The sequence below is a fragment of the Schistocerca gregaria genome, chromosome 8 (genome assembly GCF_023897955.1).
Source record: "Schistocerca gregaria isolate iqSchGreg1 chromosome 8, iqSchGreg1.2, whole genome shotgun sequence".
NCBI lineage: Eukaryota > Metazoa > Arthropoda > Insecta > Orthoptera > Acrididae > Schistocerca > Schistocerca gregaria.
Genome location: NC_064927.1, coordinates 457,181,027 through 457,204,667, shown reverse-complemented (window position 1 = coordinate 457,204,667; position 23,641 = coordinate 457,181,027). Strand labels below are relative to the sequence as shown.

Sequence of the window (23,641 nt, the reverse complement as noted above, 5' to 3'; positions counted from 1 at the left end):
CCATTAGTCTTGTTTTGCTGTCGTTGATGCTCACTTTATATCCTTTCAAGACACTGTCCATCCCGTTCACTTGCTCTTCCAAGCCTTTAGGTGTTTCTAATGGAATTACAGTGTCATCGGCTAAACGTCATTTTTATTTATTCTTCCTGAAGCTAAATTCCTGCTCCACATTTTTCTTTGGTTTCCTTTACTGATTGCTTAATGTACAGACTGAATAGCATTGGGGATAGCCTACAACCCTATCTCGCTCCCTTTTGAAGCACTGCTTCCATTTCGTGCCCCTCAAGTGTTGTAACGGCCGTCTGGTTTCAATACTTTACATAAAATATTCCGAGATCCATAATGTCAAGAGTGTGCGAGACTACCGAATTTCAGGCACCACCTCTCAACCACGGTCGACGGCCTCCACTTAACCCTTTCAGACCCGACTTTTTTCTGGAGGAAGGAAAATTTTTATTTATATGGTAAAGCTCTTAGATGACTTTTTAAAAATTTTATATGCAAGTTTTATACATAATTCTGTGCCTGTTTTCAAAACATATTTCGTATATTTGACCTCATTATATTGACCGAAATAACTAATTTCCAAATTTTCTATATTGTAGTAATTAGTAAAATATTCATTCAATAATTATAATGCAAAATAACAATAAAAATATTCGATTATACGGTGTAATATATCGAACCAACCACAACCGTGTATACAGTTGTTCCTCATCTGCTACACTGTCTTGCTGATATTTTCACAGTGAAGCCTAACAGTTGTCAGCACTCGTACATGATGGAAAAACTGAACACTCACAAATGTATGCTTCAGGTTAACATTGGTAAAAAATATTTCTGCTGCAGCCAGGACACAGTAAAATTTAATGTACGCAATTGTAGCCAGAGGGTCTGAAATGGTTAATGACCGACATGAGAGGCGTTTGCATGGAGTTGTCAGTGCTAGCACACAAACAAAACTCCTTGATATAGCTGTAGAAATCAATAAGACGACCGCATTCGTTAGGACGGTGCTGCGAAATTTGTCGTTAATGGGCTGTGGCAGCAGACGACCTACGTGAGTGCCTCAGCTAACAGCACGACATCGCCTGCAGCGCCTCTGCTGGACTCGTATCCCTACCGGTGGACCCTAGACAACTGGAAAACCGTGGCCTGGCGAGATGAGGCCAGATTTCAGTTGGTAAGACCTGACGGCATGCTTCGAGTGTGGCCAGACACCACGTAGCCATTGACCTGTCGACAAGACATCGTCCAACTGGTGGGCTGTGTTTACATGGAATGGACTGTGTCCTCTGGTCCAACTGAACTGATCATTAACATGAAATCGTCATTACAATTATGTTAACCCTAGGACGCCTAAGGGGGGTGGGGGGTTCGTTGAACCCACAATTTTTTTATGCCCCCTGCTTTTCCCCAAGTAACTTTCAAACTACATATTCCCTTTGAGTTATTGTTTGTTGGCTATTTTATGAAATATATTTTATAGAAAATTCCTGCTTTGAAAGAAAAAATAAATAAACTTATTAGGGGTCCAACAACCCCTCCCCCGCCCTCATGCTTCCATGCTATAGAAAATTTCCCTTAGTAGAATTTCGTATTTCTCATCTCTACAACAATGCAAGTTAGTTTCTTGTTGGTTGGTATTCTTGATATTCACAACACTCGGTTTACTTTCAGAGGAAGTGATTGTTGATGTCAGTCAGCTGTTATTTATCTTGTAAACTTGCAGTGAGTTAGTGCACATCCCAACACGTAGGCCTCCAGTAACTTTGGTGTCCTACACAGCAAAAACGAAACCAAGTAAGAACTTACTGATGTTGTCAACAATGCACCAAGATAAGGTCACTGTTGGAGGAGAGAAGAATAAAACCGAGATAAATACATGTCATAATTCCACTAAAGGCGGAATTGATACCATTGATCAAATGGTGCGTATGTACACCTGCAAGAGGGGAACAAAGAGGTGACCTCTATCTGTATTTTACCTTCTCGTCGACATTTGTGCTATCAATGCAACCACCATATTCATCCAGCAACATCCAAGATGGAATGAAAAGAAACACAACAAAAGGAAACTTTATCTTCTACAAGCTGGGATGGAACAAGTGAAATTGCAAGTAGAAGAAAGAAGTGCCAATGCAAGAGGGTTATCTAACCAAATTGTTCAATCAATGGAGACTATTCTACAAAAGAAAATCAAAGAAGTGACAACAGAAGCACGTCAGCCTCCTGCAAGGATAGGTTGGTGCTATATTTGTGTAAGAAAAGCTAAAACAAAGAAGCAGAAGTACAACATTCTAAGTAAATCAAAACAGTATTGTGGACAGTGTCATAAACATGTGTGTAACACACATTCAGAAAAAATTGTGAAGTGTGTCTCTTGCCTTGAAGTTGAGGACTCAGAGTAGTCTATTGTATATGAACACATCTGAATTTTGAATTGTAATATGTCAATTTTTTATTCACTCACTCCAATAATTATAATAATTAACAAACATTTATAAACCGATGCCTTAGTTGAAATACATAAACCATTTTGAAAGTTGTAATTTTTCGTCAGTAAACTTATTTACTACCTGTAGGCTCGCCGAACCCTGCCTCCCCCCCCTCCCCCCCAGGCATCCAAGTAAGAAAAAAAGGCTTGGGCGTCCTAGGGTTTTTTGTTTTTTTTTTACTCATTTTGTTCGAAATAGTTCGCTGCGTTTGGTCGGGGCGGCCGTCACAAGACATCCGTTCAAATTGATCGTTGGTTTCTTGACTCAGTTTTTTAATTACAGAGAGCACGCAGCCCTCTGACCGAACACGCTGAGCTACCGTGCCTGCATTTGTTTATTCACTCAATATACCTCCAGCTGTTGACAGGCGTTGATATATATCAACGGGGACAGGTGAAAATGTGTGGCCCGACCGGGACTCGAAGCCGGCATCTCCTGCTCACATGGCAGACGCTCTCTCCATCTGAGCCGCCGAGGGCACGGTGGATAGTGCGACTGTCTCACGCACGCCTCCCGCGAGACCCACCTTCTCACCTTGCATGTCCACGAACTACATTCGTAGTGTCCCACCCCAACGCACTCATTACTCGTGGAAGACATTCTTACCAAGTCCCGTAAGAGTTCGGGGAATATGTATGCATCCGCACGAAGGCCATGTTCGGCTCTTTGGAGACAATTTGCAGCCATTCGTGGTCTTCGTGTTCCCATGACAATTCCCCGTGTCACCGGGACATAATTGTTGGCGATTTGTTTGAAGAACAATCTGTACAATTCGAACGAATGATTTGGCAACTCAGATCGCCTGACGTGAATCCCATCGAACACTTGTGGGACATAATCGAGAGGTTAGTTCGTATACAAAAACCTGCTCCGCTAACACTTCCGCAATTCACGGCTGTAGAAACGGGATGGCTCAATATTTCTGCAGGAAAATTCCGGCGACTTTTTGTGTCCACGTCAGGTCGAGTTGCTGCCCCACGCCGGGCAAGTTCCTAAACGGTGTAGGAGGTATTCCACGACATTTTTTGCCGAGTTCAATCTGAAAGCGATTATACGGACACTCTGCCAAGCACCTGTCAGTAACAAAACAACCGTGTAGATACAGAAGTTAAGAGCCGCACCACGTATAATTTTTGGGGAATTTCCCTGGTCGACGCAAGGTGGATGCTGTGAGCGTTACGTAAGAGTCTGCCCGATCTCGCCAGTATTATTCCTCGTCAGGCTAGGTGAGCGAATGCCCCCGGATCGTGCAGCGGGACGCAGTGGGGGCGGAGCAGCTACGCCCCCCTGTGGCTTAGCGGCCCGGCAGGTGGGGGCCGTGTAAATAGCGACGCGCGGCTCTCGCCTCGCTAGTCGGCGCTCAGTGCACTCGACGCCGCTGTCCACAGCCGCGCGCCACGGGCTCTCACCTCACCTACCAGCACAGCGGAGACCTCCTACAGGTACGGTAATTCGGCGGCTGCGCTGCGGGCAATGGCCACGGCCGCTTAGCACATCTCTGTGCTTCTACACCTACATCCACACTATTACTCTGCAATTCACATTTAAGTGCTTGGCAGAAGGTTCATCGAACCACAGTCATACTATCTCTCTACCATTCCACTCCCGAACAGCGCGCGGGGAAAACGAACACGTGATGACTGGGTGTTGTGTGCTGTTCTTAGGTTTAAGCAGTTCTAAGTTCTAGGGGACTGATGACCTCAGAAGGTAAGTCCCATATTGCACACAAGGGAACCACCCCATCGCACCCCCCTCAGATTTAGTTACAAGTTGGCACAGTGGATAGGCCTTGAGAAACGGAACACAGATCAATCGAGAAAACAGGAAGAATTTGTGTGGAACTATGAAAAAAAAATAATCAAAATATACAAACTGAATAGTCCATGTGCAAGGTAGACAACATCAAGAATGATATGAGCTCGTGAGCGCTGTGGCCCCGTGGTTAGCGTGAGCAGCTGCGGAACGAGAAATCCTTGGTTCAAGTCTTCCCTCAAGTGGAAAGTTTAATTTTTTTATTTTCAGACAATTATTATCTGTCCGTCCGTCCGATGCGATGTAACTTTGTGAAAACATTCTATGATTTTGCGAAGCTGCACAGGTACACAGAGCAGTATTGTTTAAGTGATCGTGTTTCAATTAGCAAAGTTCAGCTATTCACACATAATCAACTTCGCTCTCCAAAATTCCAGGACATGTTCAGATTTGCTTGGACATATGCAGGATTTGACGATCTACACACGGAAAAATTTGAAAACGTTAAAAACATATGTTTTAACAGAGCATAGGGAAAACTGTGCGACTGTGAAACTGTTGCATTCATTTGTTGCAGTTTATGTGACAAACTCTTACGTTTTCATCACATTTTTGGGAGTGATTATTGCATCCACAACAAAACCTAAATTGGGCAAGGTAGAAGAATCTTTTTACTCATTCGCCAAGTGTACAAATTAGGTGGGTCGACAACATATTCCTGTCATGAGACGCACATGCCGTCAACAGTGTCGTATAGAACATATCAGACGTGTTTTCCTGTGGAGGAATCGTTTGACCTATGACCTTGCGATCAAATGTTTTCGGTTCCCATCGGAGAGGCACGACCTATCGTCTACTAATCGCATGGTTTTGAGGTGCGGTCGCAAAACACAGACACTAAACTTATTACAGTGAACAGAGACGTCAATGAACGAACGGACAGATCATAACTTTGCGAAAATAAAGGGAGTATAATTTTCACTCGAGGGAAGAATGGACTACTCAGTTTGTATATTTTGCTTTTTTTTTCTTAGTTCCGCACAACTTCTTCTTGTTTTCTCTATTGATCTGTGTTCAGTTTTTCAAGGCCTATCCACTGTGCCAACTTATAACTAAATCTGAGGGGGGTGCGATGGGGAGGTTCCCTTGTCAGAGCCATTTGAACCATTTTTTTGGAAAAACGTACACCTAAACCTTTCTGTTCGAGCTCTGATTTCTCTTACTTTATTTTGATGATCATTCCGACGTATGTAGGTTGGACGCAACAAAATATTTTCTCATTCGGAAGAGAAAGTTGGTGAGTGAAATTTCGTAAATAGATCTCGCCCCGACGAAAAAGGTCTTTGCTTTAATGACTTCCATCCCAACTCGCTTATCATATCTGCCACACTCTCTCCCCTATTACGTGATAATACAAAACGAGCTGTCCTTTTTTGCACCCTTTCGATGTTCTCCGTTAATCCCACCTGGTAAGGATCCCACACCGAGCAGCAATATTCTAACAGAGGACGAACGAGTGTAGTGTAAGCTGTCTCTTTAGTGGACTTGTTGCATCTTCTAAGTATCCTGCCAATGAAACGCAACCTTTGGCTCGCCTTCCCCACAGTATTATCTATGTGGCCTTTCCAACTGAAGTTGTTCGTAATTTTAACACCCAGGTACTTAGTTGAATTGACAGCCTTGAGAATTTTACTATTTATCGAGTAATCGAATTCCAACAGATTTCTTTTGGAACTCATGTGGATCACCTCACACTTTCGTTATTTAGCGTCAACTGCCACCTGCCACACCATTCAGCAATCTTTCCTAAATCGCTTTTGAACTTATACTGGTCTTCGGATGACCTTACTAGGCGGTAAATTACAGCATCATCTGCGAACAGCCTAAGAGAGCTGCTAAGATTGTCACCCAGGTCATTTATATAAATCAGAAACAGCAGAGGTCCCAGAACGTTTCCCTGGGGAACACCTGATACACTTCAGTTTTACCCGATGATTTGCCGTCTATTACTACGAACTGCGACCTTCCTGACAGGAAATCACGAATCCAGTCGCACAACTGAGACGATACCCCATAGGCCCGCAGCTTGATTAGAAGTCGCTTGTGAGGAACGGTGACAAAAGCTTTCCAGAAATCTAGAAACACGGAATCAACTTGAGATCCCCTGTCGATAGCGGCTTGCTCATGGATGGTCCTTAACATGCTCCATCGTTACCCACGTAAATTCTAACGGTTCTGAAGTCATCGGGGATAAATCGACAAGGAGCACAATGACCAGACCATTCCTGTTGTGGTCTTTGGTGTGAAGAATGGGTTGAGGCAGGTCTCCACTCTATTGTACCCAGTGTAATCCTCTTCATCTCTACATAACTACTGCAGACTGCAGCCACTTTGTCCTACTTACTGTACTGCAGCATTGGTCTCCCTCTACAACTTTTATCTTGCGCTATGTCCTTCATTACAAAACTGATGAATATTCGTGTCTCAGGATGTGTGCTACCAACCGATCCCCTCTCGTGGTCGGTTTATTTATTTTTTTACTCATTTTTTCCCAAGTTGTCTCATCAGTTTCATTTCCCTCTGTGCAGTGCTCCCTCATTAGTTACTCGATCTTCTCATCTAATCTTCGGCTTTAATCTGTAGCACAGTATTTCAGTTTTCTTCTTCTTATACGCAACGTTTACAGTTTAGTTTCACTTCCGTTCAACGCTACACTCACGACTGACACCTTCATGAAAGACTTCATGTTTAAATGTTCAAATGTGTGTGAAATCTTATGGGACTTACTGCTAAGGTTATAGACCCTAAGCTTACACACTACTTAACCTAAATCATCCTAAGGACAAACACACACACACTTGCCCGATGGAGGACTCGAACCTCCGCCGAGATCAGCCGCACAGTCCATGATTGCAGCGCCTTAGACCGCTCGGCTATCCTCATGTTTAAGTTTGTACTCAGTATTAGCAAATTCCACTTTTTCAGGAACACTTTTATAGCTGTTGCAACTCTGCATTTTATATCCCCTCCCACGTCACTTATTTTGCTGCCCTTATTTGCGGCTTTTAGCGTCTGATTTAGTAACATTATTACCTCACCAAAGCATAATTTAATGGGGCATCACTCAGTTACATGTCTCTTAATTTTGTTAATGACAATTTTATAATTTCTTTTCAAGACACTATCCCTTCCATTCACCTGTTAATGCAAGGTATATTCCTTCTCCGACGGGTTTACAGTGCCATTCGCAAAGGTACTGGATGCCGTGACTCACCACAGGTGCCGGCAGTGGTGGCCGAGCGCTTCTAGGAGCTTCAGTCCGCAATCGCTCGAATGCTACGGTCGCAGATTCGAATGCTACCTCGGGCATGGACGTGTGTGGTGTCCTTAGGTTAGTTAGGTTTAAGTAGTTCTAAGTTCTAGGGGACTGATGACCTCAGAGTCCCATAGTGAACAGAGCTATTTGAACCAATTTACCCCTGGAGTCTTATCACATATCCAAGATTTCTTTGCTGTCTGCTCAATGTATTGCAGATGTTAGAACTAACTTATACGAGACGACGGCCGTAAATGAGAGAGAGTCTCGATGGCAACCCATCACTTGTGTAGCTCAATCTGAACACTCAGTAAGCAGCAAAGGAAACTAAGAAGAAATTTCGGAAAGGAAGTACAGTTCTGGGAGAGTCAGTTAAGACTTTGGAATTGGAGACGACATTGTGATCCCGTCAGAGATGGCCAAGAACGTGGAAGATCAGATAAACGGACCTCATATTGTCTTAAAGTGATATTATGTTGGTTCAAAAGTTCCTAGCGTTTTTGTTTTGTTTGTTGGCTATTTTATTTGTAGCTCACTGTCACTATTTGATTCTCATATTGTTATCTTGTCATTCGGAGACAGTAAGTAGAGATGTGGAAGCTAGAAAATGTAGTGCCAAGTGGAAAAATCGGAACATTTCTTATATATTCTTCGGTTTAGTTCAGTAGAGGGGTTACAAAAGCGGAATCAGCCAGAGACATTTGCGCCGTGGGGTTGGGGTGGCTGGGGGAAGAGACCAAACAGCGAGGTCATCGGTCTCATGGGGTTAGGGAAGGAAGTCGGCCGTGCCCTGTCAGATGGACCATGCCAGGAATCTCCTGAAGCGATTTAGGGAAATCACGGAAAACCTAAATCAGGATGGCCGGACGGGAGATTGAACCGTCGTCCTCTCGAATGCAAGTCCAGATTGCTAACCACTGCGCTAGCTCGCTCAGTCATTTGCGCCGTGTGTGGGGATAATGCCATTGGAGAGCAAAATTGTTTTCTCTTTTTAAGAAGGATTGTTTTGACATAAGTGACTCTCCACGTTCAGGTAGACCTTCGAAGTTTAAAAATGAGATCGTTTTTCACGCATTAATACATTACGATCCACGTCAATTCACTGGAGAACTGGCAAATGAACTGTAATCATTCTACCATTGTGCGACATGCAAGCAATGGTGAAGGTTCAAAAGTCGACTTGTGTATGGTCACCGCATGCTCTAATCCAAAATCATAAAATTCGGAGGGAGGCTGTATGTACAGACCTGCTTGCTCATCATCAATCGGCTCGTGAACAGTGCAGACCATTCCTGTCCCTCACCTTTAGGTGAAATGATATCTTTAGGCTAACAAAAGGAAAAGAAAGGATGGTTGAGGCAAAACGAAGCAGCAATTCTCCATAAAAAGACCTCTGCACATCTACATCTACATTCTGTTCCGCAAGCCACCTAATGGTGTGTGGTGGAGGGTACTTTCGGTACCACCATCTGATCCCTCCAACCCTGTTCCACTCGCGAATAGTGGGAGGGAAGAGTGATTTTCGGTAAGCCTCTGTATTGGCTCTAATTTCTCGAATTTTCTCCTAGTGGTCATTACGCGAGATGTATGTCGGGGGAAGTAACATGTTGTCTGACTCCTCCTGAAAAATGCTGTCCCAAATTTCAAAAGAAAATCTCTCCCTGATGTACGAAGCCTCTCTTGTAACGTCTGCAAGTGGAGTTTGTTTAGAGTCTCCGTAACGCTCTCTCGCCAGCTAAACGATCCCGTGACGAAACGCGCCGCTCTTCGTTGGATCTTCGCTATCTCCTCTATCAGTCATACCTGGTAGGGATCCAAGACAGATGAACAATACTGAAGAATCTGGCGAATAAGCCACTTCTTTCGTGGATGAGTTACATTTCCTTAAGATTCTTCCGATGAATCTGAGTATGGTGTCTGCTTTTCCCACTATCTGTTTCATATAGTCATTCCACTTAAGGTCACTCTGGATAGTTACGCCTAGATATTTTACGGCAGACGCTGTCTCCAGCTGTTTGCCACCAGTAGTGTAGCTGTACAGTAGTGGATTTCTTTCCCTATGTATGCGCAATATGTTAGAAAAGATAATGTTATGCAAATTATGAAACTTCCTGGCAGATTAAAACTGTGTGCCGGAGCGAGGCTCGAAATCGGAACCTTTACCTTTCGTGGGCAAGTGCTCTACCAACTGAGCTATCCGACACGACTCTCGCCCCGTCCTCACAGCTTCAGTACCTGATCGTGGTGGGGTAGTGACGGTACGGTGTACTGCCAACTGCTTCCCCGAGGCGTAACCATCACTACTGGCGTTTATCGTCAACAGCTGAGACGACTTGCAACAACAACGACCAACAAAACTGAAGTGGTGCTACTCGACGATAACGCCCGCACACGTTCTGCTAAACTGACAAAAAGCACTATACGGGATTTAGGTTGGGAATTCTACATCTACATCTACATCCGTACTCCGCAAGCCACCTGACGGTGTGTGGCGGAGGGTACCCTGAGTACCTCTATCGGTTCTCCCTTCTATTCCAGTCTCGTATTGTACGTGGAAAGAAGGATTGTCGGTATGCTTCTGTGTGGGCTCTAATCTCTCTGATTTTATCCTCATGGTCTCTTCGCGAGATATACGTAGGAGCGAGCAATATACTGCTTGACTCTTCGGTGAAGGTATGTTCTCGAAACTTTAACAAAAGCCCGTACCGAGCTACTGAGCGTCTCTCCTGCAGAGTCTTCCACTGGAGTTTATCTATCATCTCCGTAAAGCTTTCGCAATTACTAAATGATCCTGTAACGAAGCGCGCTGCTCTCCGTTGGATCTTCTCTATCTCTCCTATCAACCCTACCTGGTGCGGACCCCACACTGCTGAGCAGTATTCAAGCATTGGGCGAACAAGCGTACTGTAACCTACTTCCTTTGTTGTCGGATTGCATCTCCTTAGGATTCTTCCAATGAATCTCAGTCTGGCATCTGCTTTACCGACGATCAACTTTATATGATCATTCCATTTTAAATCACTCCTAATGAGTACTCCCAGATAATTTGTGGAATTAACTGCTTCCAGTTGCTGACCTGCTATTTTGTAGCTAAATGATAAGGGACCTATCTTTCTATGTATTCGCATCACATTACACTTGTCTACATTGAGATTCAATTGCCATTCCGTGCACCATGCGTCAATTCGCTGCAGATCCTCCTGCATTTCAGTACAATTTTCCATTGTTGCAACCTCTCGATACACCACAGCATCATCTGCAAAAAGCCACCAGGTCATTTATGTATATTGTGAATAGCAACGGTCCTATGACACTCCCCTGCGGCACACCTGAAATCACTCTTACTTCGGAAGACAACTCTCCATTGAGAATGACATGCTGCGTTCTGTTATCTAGGAACTCTTCAATCCAATCACACAATTGATCTGATAGTCCGTATGCTCTTACTTTGTTCATTAAACGACTGTGGGGAACTGTGTCAAACGCCTTGCGGAAGTCAAGAAACACGGCATCTACCTGTGAACCCGTGTCTATGGCCCTCTGAGTCTCGTGGACGAACAGCGCGAGCTGGGTTTCACACGACCGTCTTTTTCGAAACCCATGCTGATTCCTACAGAGTAGATTTCTAGTCTCCAGAAAAGACATTATACTCGAACATAATACGTGTTCCAAAATTCTACAACTGATCGACGTTAGAGATATAGGTCTATAGTTGTGCACATCTGTTCGACGTCGCTTCTTGAAAACGGGGATGACCTGTGACCTTTTCCAATCCTTTGGAATGCTTCGCTCTTCTAGAGACCTACGGTACACCGCTGCAAGAAGGGGGGCAAGTTCCTTCGCGTACTCTGTGTAAAATCGAACTGGTATTCCATCAGGACCAGCGGCCTTTCCTCTTTTGAGCGATTTTAATTGTTTCTCTATCCCTCTGTCGTCTACTTCGATATCTACCATTTTGTCAACTGTGCGGAATTCACTCCCCACCCACCTTATTCACCGGACCTTGCGCCCTCAGATTTTCATCTCTTCCACTACCTGTCGAACAACCAGCAAACATCTTCCTTTCCGCACGAAAATGTGCCTCGACGAGTTCTTCGCCTCAGAATCACGTGATTTCTAGTCGCGGAATCGAAAAACTACCCCATGGTTGGCGGACTGTTGCAAATAGTGAAGGAGACCATGTTATATTGATGACCACAGTTTCCGTTATGTGTCTGTGCTGTTTTTATCAAATTTATGAAAAAACGCTACGAACGTAGGCACCAACTCAGTATCAGGGGAAACGGAAAGAAATGTCTTTCTTTACATTACATTAAAACGATGAATTGTTAACATATTTTTATTTTTAATAAATGACCTAATCACCTTCAGTAACGACCTTTTTCCATCTGGTATGCGAAGGACTTGGGAAAGCAGTTGAACAGAATAGACAGTGTCTTGAAAGGAGGGTATAAGACGAACATCAACAAAAGCAAAACAACTATAATGGAATGTAGTCGAATTAAGTCGTGTGTTGCTGAGGGAATTAGATTCGTAAATGAGACACTTAAAGTAGTAAAGTAGTTTTGCTATTTGGGGAGCAAAATAATGGCCGAAGTGAACAGGATATAAAATGTAGACTGGCAATGGCAAGGAAAGCGTTTCTGAAGAAGAGAAATTTGTTGACAACGAGTATTGATGTAAGTGTCAGGAAGTGGCTTTTGAAAGTCTTTGTATGGAGTGTAGCCATGTATGGAAGTGAAACGTGGACGATAAATAGTTAAGACAACAACAGAATAGAAGCTTTCGAAATGTGGTTCTACAGAAGATTGCTGAAGATTAGATGGGTAGATCACATAACTAATGGGGAGGTATTGAATAGAATTGGGGAGAAGAGGAGTTTGTGGCACAATTTGACTAGAAGAAGGGATCGGTTGGTAGGACATGTTCTGAGGCGTCAAGGGATCACAATTTTAGTATTGGAGGGCAGCGTGAAGGGTAAAAATCGTAGAGGGAGACCAAGAGATGAATACACTAAGCAGATTCAGAAGGATGTAGGCTGCAGTAGGTACTGGGAGATGAAGAAGCTTGCACAGGATAGAGTGGCATGGAGAGCTGCATGAAACAAGTCTCATGACTGAAGACCACAACAACAACATGCAAATTTGTAAAGCCACACTGGTGTAAGTCAATGGGTTTTGGAGAAAAAAATTTCTGAGGAAGGCATTTTGGATGTCATCCCAATTTTTCACAGTTTTTGCCACTTGGAAAGCAACCGAAATAAATGGGAATCCGATGGTGCAGCATCGGGCGAGTACGGCGGGTCCCACGCTAATTCATCATTTCTAGGATTTGTCTGCTGCAGTGGTGTCTTGCATTGTCATGATGAAAAAGAACGCCTTTTCTGTTGAATATCGCTGTGCAATTTTCAGTTAAAGATTGCTCGAAATGTATTCGCAGTTGCGAATACGGATAACCATTGATAAGGGAATGAGATGGCAATTAACATTTTTGCTGGACCGGGACTGCCTTAATCGCTTGGGTTATGCGTGTACGACTCACGGCATGCTTGTCTGAAGGAGCAGTGCATCTTTCTTCTTAATAACAGAGGCACTGCAACATCGTATTCATCTGACAATATTTGTCAGCGACTTTCAAATAAAACTGTCCTCCCTTGTACGAGTGTTACGTAATATCTGTACGAGTACAGGTTATGACGCAGCAACGACAAAATATGGAAGTTTTGGTCTGGCATTGAGTCTTGCACGGACAGCCAAGCCAGTTAAGGCGGCCGCTCTCGTAAAGCGAGAAATTCAGGTTCGAGTTCCGGTCAGGTGCAAATTTTCCTTGTCGTCATTCCTTTATCGTATTCGTAACGACGAATACATTTCAGGTATTTCATAACGGCTGTAGTCGCCGCATGGAATCATTATTCTTACGAACACTGGTACTGCAATATAGAAATTAAAGATCGATTTACTCGATCCAGTTGTTCACAGTAAAGGTCTGAATTAACAGTTTGTCCAGGTTTCAGCACTTCAAAATCAACGACCTGGGGAATACTCCACCAAACATACAAAAGCGCCTTTTTGGCGTTTAAACGTGGATTACCTGCACTTCGAGGCAATTCATTAGAAGAGAGACACTGCTTTTTGCGTTTTGGATTATCATAGAGGACCGATTTTTCATATCCAGTGATCAAGCGATCAAACACGGCTTCTGTATTGTACCGCTGACGCAATAAGTTGCACGTGGTGGATCGGTTGGCGCTGTTTGTCTTTACCAGCGTGTTGCAAATGTTCTTGGATGGTCGACCAAGGCTGGTTCGTCTTCGTGATCGAAACGAGTCTGAAAGACCAAACTCACCGGACCTGAGCTTAAAAAACCACGTTTGACATTTTGAACGACTAATGCACTTGGGCAAGTATTGTGCATGTTTTTGATAGCAACTGTTGCGTTAGTAACTTCGCGAAACGCAAAAAGTAGTCGATGCCGGATATGAACCTCTTTTGGTATTTGGATGTCCGCCTTACTGTAAACTGAAAAAAATTAATTATTCACGAGTAAACAAGTCCGTCCAGCCTTAAAACTGCCTTTGGAGCGATTTGAAGTACACAATGAGCTGATAAATAACAAATGAGTATCGACATATGTAGAAACGACATTATATTCTGGTCCCCTTAATACATCCACTTGGACCCACTTACTGCATTCTAGTATTGGTCTCCCTCCCCCTCCCCCCCCCCCCCCCAAGTTTTACCCCACACCGTTTTTTTTCGTTACCAAACTGACATTTCCTTCATGCCTCAGGGTGCTGGGGTTAGTAAGGGGATAAACATTGTAGAGGAAGAGTGTGGTTTGAATACAGTAAGCAAAACGGATGTAAGGTGTATTTGTGTGTCTTTGTTATGATGATGTGAAAGCACTTTCGTAAGATAAACTGGACTGGAGAACTACATCAAACCTCTTTTCATAATGATGAATACAACAGCAACATATCCAATTGCTCGAGAACACGCCGTTTATCTTGTGCTCCGAACTGTATCGCAATTTTGCATTCTTCACATAAACACACCAGTGTCAATCGTAAAAGATAGAATTATAAGTTCTACTAAGGATCGAACCCAACACCTTTAGGTTTCTAGTCTGGCACTCAGACTTTGTTTCTATCCATTTATAAGTTTGTTATAATGTTGCGCAAATGACTTGCTTTTTATACTTGATTACTAAAATTTATTTTTCTATAAGGAACACCTCTGATTGTCTCAGTTCGTTATTCCTTAAAATTCAGTATAATCGTTTGAGAGTGTCTCGAGCTTTTGCAGTAATAAAGAACTTTACTTTGTGATTTCTAAAATATCAGTTTTTTTGTGAAAGGTTAGTGCTAGACACGTTGTTTTAGTTATTTTAGTTGTTGGCAAAGGAAATAATAGTTATTATATTACGGATGTATTTTTCGTTGTGTTATACCTACAAATATCAGTTTCTGCCTCAACTAGGTGGATGTAAATATTCATATGAAAACTATGGCTTAGAACACTTTCACAGTCATCACATGAGAAATATCATTTAAGCATCATATACAGACAACACGTGAATCGTTTTTGTGTATATTCCAACGGGGTGCACGAGATTTATCTGCGCAAATTAAGCCATCGAATTTCGCACAGTTGTGTCAGCATTGTTTATTTTAGTTTATTTCAAGTAGTTTTGGACAATGGCACATAAGCACATACGACTAAGTCAAAATTAACCAACACGAGACAAAATTAAATAATGTTTACTTTATGTATAGATAATGAAAACAGTGAAATTTTTACAAATAATATTGGCACATTTTTGTTTTTACAAAAACAAAGACATTGAGAACTGCATCACTCAGAGTTAAGCTTCTCCATAAACTAACAAATTAAGGAAGCATCCAGTTGATAAATACACTCCTGGAAATGGAAAAAAGAACACATTGACACCGGTGTGTCAGACCCACCATACTTGCTCCGGACACTGCGAGAGGACTGTACAAGCAATGATCACACGCACGGCACAGCGAACACACCAGGAACCGCGGTGTTGGCCGTCGAATGGCGCTAGCTGCGCAGCATTTGTGCACCGCCGCCGTCAGTGTCAGCCAGTTTGCCGTGGCATACGGAGCTCCATCGCAGTCTTTAACACTGGTAGCATGCCGCGACAGCGTGGACGTGAACCGTATGTGCAGTTGACGGACTTTGAGCGAGGGCGTATAGTGGGCATGCGGGAGGCCGGGTGGACGTACCGTCGAATTGCTCAACACGTGGAGTGTGAGGTCTCCACAGTACATCGATGTTGTCGCCAGTGGTCGGCGGAAGGTGCACATGCCCGTCGACCTGGGACCGGACCGCAGCGACGCACAGATGCACGCCAAGACCGGAGGATCCTACGCAGTGCCGTAGGGGACCGCACCGCCACTTCCCAGCAAATTAGGGACACTGTTGCTCCTGGGGTATCGGCGAGGACCATTCGCAACCGTCTCCATGAAGCTGGGCTACGGTCCCGCACACCGTTAGGCCGTCTTCCGCTCACGCCCCAACATCGTGCAGCCCGCCTCCAGTGGTGTCGCGACAGGCGTGAATGGAGGGACGAATGGAGACGTGTCGTCTTCAGCGATGAGAGTCGCTTCTGCCTTGGTGCCAATGATGGTCGTATGCGTGTTTGGCGCCGTGCAGGTGAGCGCCATAATCAGGACTGCATACGACCGAGGCACGCAGGGCCAACACCCGGCATCATGGTGTGGGGAGCGATCTCCTACACTGGCTGTACACCTCTGGTGATCGTCGAGGGGACACTGAATAGTGCACGGTACATCCAAACCGTCATCGAACCCATCGTTCTACCATTCCTAGACCAGCAAGGGAACTTGCTGTTCCAACAGGACAATGCACGTCCGCATGTATCCCGTGCCACCCAATGTGCTCTAGAAGGTGTAAGTCAACTACCCTGGCCAGCAAGATCTCCGGATCTGTCCCCCATTGAGCATGTTTGGGACTGGATGAAGTGTCGTCTCACGCGGTCTGCACGTCCAGCACGAACGCTGGTCCATCTGAGGCGCCAGGTGGAAATGGCATGGCAAGCCGTTCCACAGGACTACATCCATCATCTCTACGATCGTCTCCATGGGAGAATAGCAGCCTGCATTGCTGCGAAAGGTGGATATACACTGTACTAGTGCCGACATTGTGCATGCTCTGTTGCCTGTGTCTATGTGCTTGTGGTTCTGACAGTGTGATCATGTGATGTATCTGACCCCAGGAATGTGTCAATAAAGTTTCCCCTTCCTGGGACAATGAATTCACGGTGTTCTTATTTCAATTTCCAGGAGTGTATGTTTTTTTACTTTTTTTTAAGGCTGTGTTGGTTACAGTCAGTTATGTTTTTACCCTCAGTGATGTATTGGGCTCATATTTCTATATCGTTTTGACTATAAATTGTACTTAAAAACTGTTTCAGGAATACCTTAAGTTCCTCATACGTAAGAAGTGAGGGTGGAATAATATATTATTGGTGACTCCTGAATTGCTTTCAAGTGTGCGCCATTCTGAATCTTTCTGTGTGCTTGTCCGGGCTCCAAAGCCGCCCGTTACATTTTGCGGGCACTGCTCTTGCCGACTGAGCTACCTAGGAACGACTCACGACGCTCATACACAGCGTAAGGTGTGCCAGCGTCTCTTATTCCTGGAGCGTAGCACACGCTCTCTTGCACACCTTCCTGGGCTAGCAGCCCTGGAAGAGCCGATAGAGTGCTTCTGTGCAGTTGGCAATATACGAGTATGTGAGATTTACGGGCGGACTGAAGCTTTGATGGCGGAATGAAATCAGAAACGGGTAACACTTTTTCTTAGTTATTGCCTACTATGGTCAATGATATGAAGTGCTAAGTCCGATCCAGATACACTGGTGCGGCGGACTTAAGTACGAAAGAAGCGTTCGCGTAATGTGTCACTGCCAGATAACATGGCTCGACGAAACTTCGACCTTAGATAGAATTGGTGTACTATAGCACAGAAGGTAACTGGAATAAATAGGCAATGAGACGAACGAAAACGTCATTATTGTTCAAAGACAATAATTATAGTGAAGTCATCGCCATTCATGGTAGGCCCCTGGAGATTACAGAAGGCGAGACAGTGTTCGTAACTGGGTGAGTGATCACCACGGTCAACAACGTATGCTTTGCAACATGCTCCGATGATAGTTTGTAAGGTAGATGCGGAGTTATTGTGGTAGAGCGCTCCGTATCTGTTGACAACTTGTGAGTGATCGATGGCGCTTGTAGGCATACTGCAATACGTCTCTTCAACGTATTCCACAAGTATTCTACTGGACTGAAGTCGGAGCAACGGCTGCACCAGTCTATTTTTCCTTCGAAGACCTCCTCCACGTGCGCTGTTCGATGCGATAGTGCATTCTTATGCTCAGAAATGAAATCAGGGCCGGATCCACCGGCACGTGGGGAGGGAGTACAGTTTGTTAATAACCCGGACCAGTGAGGGTGCCGTGTTCAAGCATTTGGAGGGGAGTACGTGCATGCAACATTATGCCTCCCCACACCGTAACATCTGCACCACCAAAACGATTATGTTTGACAATGTTATTGTGACACTGTGTTCCTTCCCCATGTGCTTCTTTTCAAGTGTGCATTCGGCCCTCATTTCAGTTTTCTCGATGACAATACGCGACCGCACCGTACAGCACAGGTTGAGTAGCTCGGGATGAGAGGATACTCGGCAAATGGATTCACCTGGCCGTCCCCCAACTTAAATCTTATGGTGTCGATGGAAGTTTGCGTTGGAGAGTCACACTGCAGTACATCCACTTTCATCAACGACCATCCAGCAGTTTTCGACCGTACGCGTGAAGGGTTGGGGGTTGGGGTTGGGTTGTTTGGGGGAGGAGACCAAACACCGAGGTCATCGGTCTCTTCGGATTAAGGAAGGAAGGGGAGGGGAGTCGGCCGTGCCCTTTCAAAGTAACCATCCCGGCATTTACCTGATTTTAGGGAAATCACAGAAAACCTAAATCAGGATGGCCGGACGCGGGATTGAACTGTTGTCCTCCAAAACACGAACTCGTGAAGGGATGGGACGCCCTACCACAGTCTTTCGTAATGTCCATCACGAATTGATTTGACCTTAGTGTCCAAGCGTCATTCCTGTCTCATTTCCTTTTTCTTTGACTTACCTCCTGAACTATACAGTAGCATTTCTTTCTATAAATGGCCATAGTTTCATCGAGCTATGGCAGTGGCACATCGTGCGGAACTTACTTTCGTCTTAAGTTTGTCACACCATTGTATTTACTCCGCAAGCCGCTGTGCACTCCCCGGTGAAAGGCATAGCGAACTAGTATTGTCGTTATATTTAAGGGAGGAATTCAGTTAAAATAGTGTTTTTTGTTTGACATGCAGAGTGTATTAGTAGCTAAAACTAGCACGGGTGAAACAGAAGCAGAAACATTGCGGTAAACATGAGACCGAAAACGAGCGGTTTGCGAGATAATTGGTAATATCTGGTCACCAATCTCCACTGACTTAGTATGAAGTGTTGTCCTAGTTGGTACAAATTTACTTTAAATGCAAGCATTTCATTTAGTTACCCATATGACTGGGGTCAAATTTACCTATGGGCAATCGCTGGCGTCTGTGGTACATACATACTTGACCTATGGCACGTTTTGCTGCTGATGTGAAGCGATGGATGACACGCCAGTGTGAAGGTTTGTCAGGGTTCAAATGGTTCAAATGGCTCTGAGCACTATGGGACTTAACATGTGAGGTCGTCAGTCCCCTAGAACTTAGAACTACTTAAACCTAACTAACCTATGAACATCACACACATCCATGCCCGAGGCAGGATTCGAACCTACGGCCGTAGCAGTCGCGCGGTTCTGGACAGAAGCTCCTAGAGCCGCTCGGTCACAGCGGCCGGCCGTCGGGCAGGGACTGTACTTAGGCTTTTAACGGCTTTCTGTCGGAGTACCGCAAGCTCATGACGTCATTTACCGACTGATGAAAGCTGGGAGACAATGTAGCGTGTTCCGTCACCTTCCTACATTTTGTCATTAAGCTCCGCCTAACAACCCGCTTCTCATTGTACTGTCCACAGCTGTGGGCGGTCGGGAAGACAGTGGAGCATATGAAGCTTGTAAGAACTCCCCACTTCTACTAAACCCCAATAAAAGCCAGTGAGTCCGTAGAGCATGGTATAAGATGCGTGCAGTGTGACTGGCCGTGTTTTTCCATCCGTCCTTGGACTATCATAGAAAGTCGTCGTGTAGGAGTCTTTCTACCTGTTTCACCCAGATGCTCTCGAAGTCTATCGCACAAGCAATATCAGCGCCGTCGGAATCTCTGTTAAGTGCAATTCTACTTCCTGTGATTCTAAATGATGAAGCGGGAAGCTACATCATTCGGAATAATGTTCAAAGCTGATGCCATTACAGTGTATTTATTTAGTAAACACCGTAAATCGATATTATCGACATAACCAGTAATGAGTCAACTGAAAACTAACAAATTTTCTTAAAGCACGATCTTCCGACAGAACTAATTCGGAAGGTATGCTATCGGCATGAGGCTCAAGATCAGGAAGAGGGAGGAATAGGAGGTGGACAAAGCGATGGGAGGAAATGGACTTATGGAGCGGAAAGGAGGAGATGGACAGAGAAAGGGGAGCAGAAGTGATGGACAGAGAGAGAAGGAAGGAGGAGACTGGACAAAGAGAGGGGGCGGTGGAGATGGACAAAGACATGGGCGAGAAGGAGGCTAAGACGTATAACCAATTCCCATTCATATTAGATACGTGTGGTGTGTTGCGGAGCTCCATGTTGAACATTGTACTATGAACGGTGTACTCCGAAACACTTGTGCGTCCACCAGTAATGTGCTCTTTCGACAGAGATGCCACAAATCACCATCTATACTACTTTAAACAGCAGACGAGCCTCCGAACCTTACGTTCTTTGAAGAGTCGTGGACGTACAACCATTTAGCGCCTAGTGGTAGTTTCACTGTCCTTTTACCTCTTTCCGTAGATGTTTACGACGGTATCATGTGAACATGCGACGAGCCTCGTCGTTTTCGAAATACTCGTTCACATGCTCTGTGTAATAATAATCTGCCCTCTGTCAAAGTCGTTTATCCCGATGGTTTTCCCCATTTTCAGCCCGTATCTTCGCTAAGCTTATCCCCTTTCCGTGTCTACTCCGCTTGTATACTTTCGTTACCGCGTCACATGAGCGTAGCGCCACCAGAGCCATGCAGTTCCACTGTGAGCAGTGGTCATAATGTTTTGGCTTATCAGTGTACAGGATTTGTTGACCTAGAAACAGCGTAATATGGTGCAAGACATTGGAAATTCTAAGAAAAATAGTGGTGAGCTGTAGGGAAAGACGGGTAAGTTTCGTATCAGCGCACACTCCGCTGCAGAGTCAAAATTTCACTCTGGAAACATCCCCCAGGCTGTGGCAAATTCATGTCTCTGCAATATCCTTTCTTTCAGGAGTGCTGGTTCTTCACGTTTCGCAGGAGTGCTTCTGTCAAGTTTGGAAGGTAGGAGACGAGGTAGTGGCGGAAGTAAAGCTGTGACGAAGGGCCGTGTGTCAGATGGATGCGGGCACGGTAGCTCAGCGGGTTCAGTCAGAGGGTTACCTAACCTCTGTAAGAAAAAAAAAACTGAGTGAACGGATCAATGAACAAACTAAACGGCTGTCATCGCACGTCCGCAACGAACAAGTCAACGAAAAATGTAGCAAAAAAATGAGATTAAAAAAAGAAATGATGGTATAGCACTTGCGAAGGGCAAAGGTCCGAGTTCGAGTCTCGGTCCGGCACACAGTTTTAATCTGTTAGGAAGTTTTATATCAGCGCACACTCCGCTGCAGAGTGAAAATTTTGATCTGGAAACAACCCGTGACGGAGGAAGCAAGGAGGACATAAAAAGCAGAGTACCAAAAGCAAAGATATACGACGAATTAGCCAGCATGACACAGAGTCTAATCCAATAATAAGAAATTCTACATTGTATATAAAATATTATTGCCACATGCAACACATCATGGGGGATAATGAAGTGGCGTAAACAGATTCGTCCACTCCAACAGTATCCTAAATACAAACACGTGCCTTGTGTGCCTAGTCAGCCAGTAAATAAACAGAAGATTTACTTTAAAAAATAATAAAAACAAACACTGATCTTCTGGCCAAGCTGGGGGACTGATGACCTTAGCTGTGTAGTTCCCCTTAAACATCCCAACAACCACGACCACCTGGCCAAGAAGACTCTACTTGTATCAAACATAGGCCTTACGTTGAAGAAGTGATTTCTGACACTACACATTTGGAGCACAGCGTCTTATGGCAGTGAATCGTGGACAGGGGGAAAACGGGAACAGGAGAGAATCGAAGCGTTTGTGATGTAGTGCTATAGATGGAAGTTGAATATCAGGTAGACTCATAAATGATGAGGGGGATCTCCGCAGAATTAGCGAAGGAAGGAACATGTGGTGGACACTGAAAAGAAGAAGGGACCTGGTTGACAGGATATGTGTTAAGGTATCAGGGAGTATCCATGATTCTAGAGGGAGCTGTAATGGGCAATAACTGCGGGGAGGACAGATAACTGAACACTTAGGTTGCAAGTGGTATTTTGAGATGCACAGATTGGCACCGGAAAGGAGTTCGTGGTGGGTCGCGCAAAACCAACCAGTGGCGGCCGATACCCAAACATGCAGCTCGTTCGCGGACGCGCTCTTACTGTAACTGTTTTGTCTCTATTGTGCTGTAATTCAGTCATTGCCAGTTCCCACTATTTATTATGATACATCCTGATTATTGCACAGTATTGTTAGTTTACAACAGGATGTAGAAACAATACCGAGTGTCTTCCGTAATACCCTAGTAGCAGTCGCACAGTAAACACAAAGCTCAGACCTTGTGAGAACTTGTATCCTGCGACACACAAAAAGTTGCTCTCGGATAGCAGCTGTGGGCGGAAAGAACAGAAAGGGGCAGTGGCGAGTTACCGGTTGTAGCGCATCTGCGAGGGCGATTAGGTAACTCACCTGCGGCCGTATATCGCAATGAGTTGCTCTGCAGTCAGCACAACCCGCCTTACCAAGGCCAAACAAGAGTCCAGCATCCTCTGCCGGTTTGTCATACGTGGTTGGCCGTGGTTACCAAGGTGAACGATTTCGACAGTCTGTCGCGAAACTGAGAAAACCGAGCAAATAAAAGCAGATTTCAGACATATCCGAGACCCCTTCAAATGTATTGTTATTGGCCAGGGCTACATTCCCCTTCATTTCGATATACAGCAATAAAAAGCTTTTCTTTTATATAGAGAGACTGGAATATAACACGGAGCTCCGAGTGAACATATAATACCAAGACCTTGGCGAGCAGTTGTGGAAACCACGTGGAACACGTGTGCCAAATCGTTTTGTTCCATCCCATCGCTGCGGTTAATATAGCAACCAGTGTTAAGATTGGAGACAAAAATACAGTCTTAGTTGCAGAAGTTTTTATTTTCAAATTTGAATGACGTTTTTCGTCTACCATAGGTGAAACACGCCAGTGAAATTTAAAAATACACTACTTGCCATTAAAATTTCTACACCAAGAAGAAATGCAGATGATAAACGGCTATTCATTGGACAAATATATTATACTAAAACTGACATTTGATTACATTTTCACGCACTTTGGGTGCATAGATCCTGAGAAATCACTATCCAGAACAACCACCTCTGGCCGTAATAACGGCCTTGATACACCTGGGCATTGAGTCAAACAGAGCTTGGATGGCGTGTACAGGTACAGCTGCCCATTCAGCTTCAACACGATACCACAGTTCATCAGGAGGAATGACTGGCGTATTGTGACTAACCAGTTGCTCGGCTACCATTGACCAGACATTTTCAGTTGGTGAGCTATCTGGAGATTGTGCTGGCGAGAATGTGCTGGCCAGGGCAGCAGTCGAACATTTTCTGTATCCAGAAAGGCCCGTACAGGACCTCCTACATGCGGTCGTGCATTATCCTGCTGCAATGTAGGATTTCGCAGGAA

At 44.6% G+C, this 23,641-nt stretch overlaps 1 protein-coding gene across 3 annotated transcripts in view; it reads left to right on the top strand.

The window, feature by feature from the left end:
• The first annotated feature begins 3,730 nt into the window (after window positions 1-3,730).
• Window positions 3,731-23,641, top strand: part of LOC126284582 (fatty acyl-CoA reductase wat-like) — a 226,256-nt gene continuing 206,345 nt past the window's right edge. For 2 of the 3 annotated variants that reach the window (XM_049983604.1, XM_049983605.1), the window contains exon 1: window positions 3,836-3,940. The gene's annotated coding sequence lies outside the window, so the exon portion shown is untranslated. Of the gene's footprint in view, window positions 3,941-23,641 lie in introns of all 3 variants that reach the window. The other variant, XM_049983603.1, reaches the window with a different exon arrangement.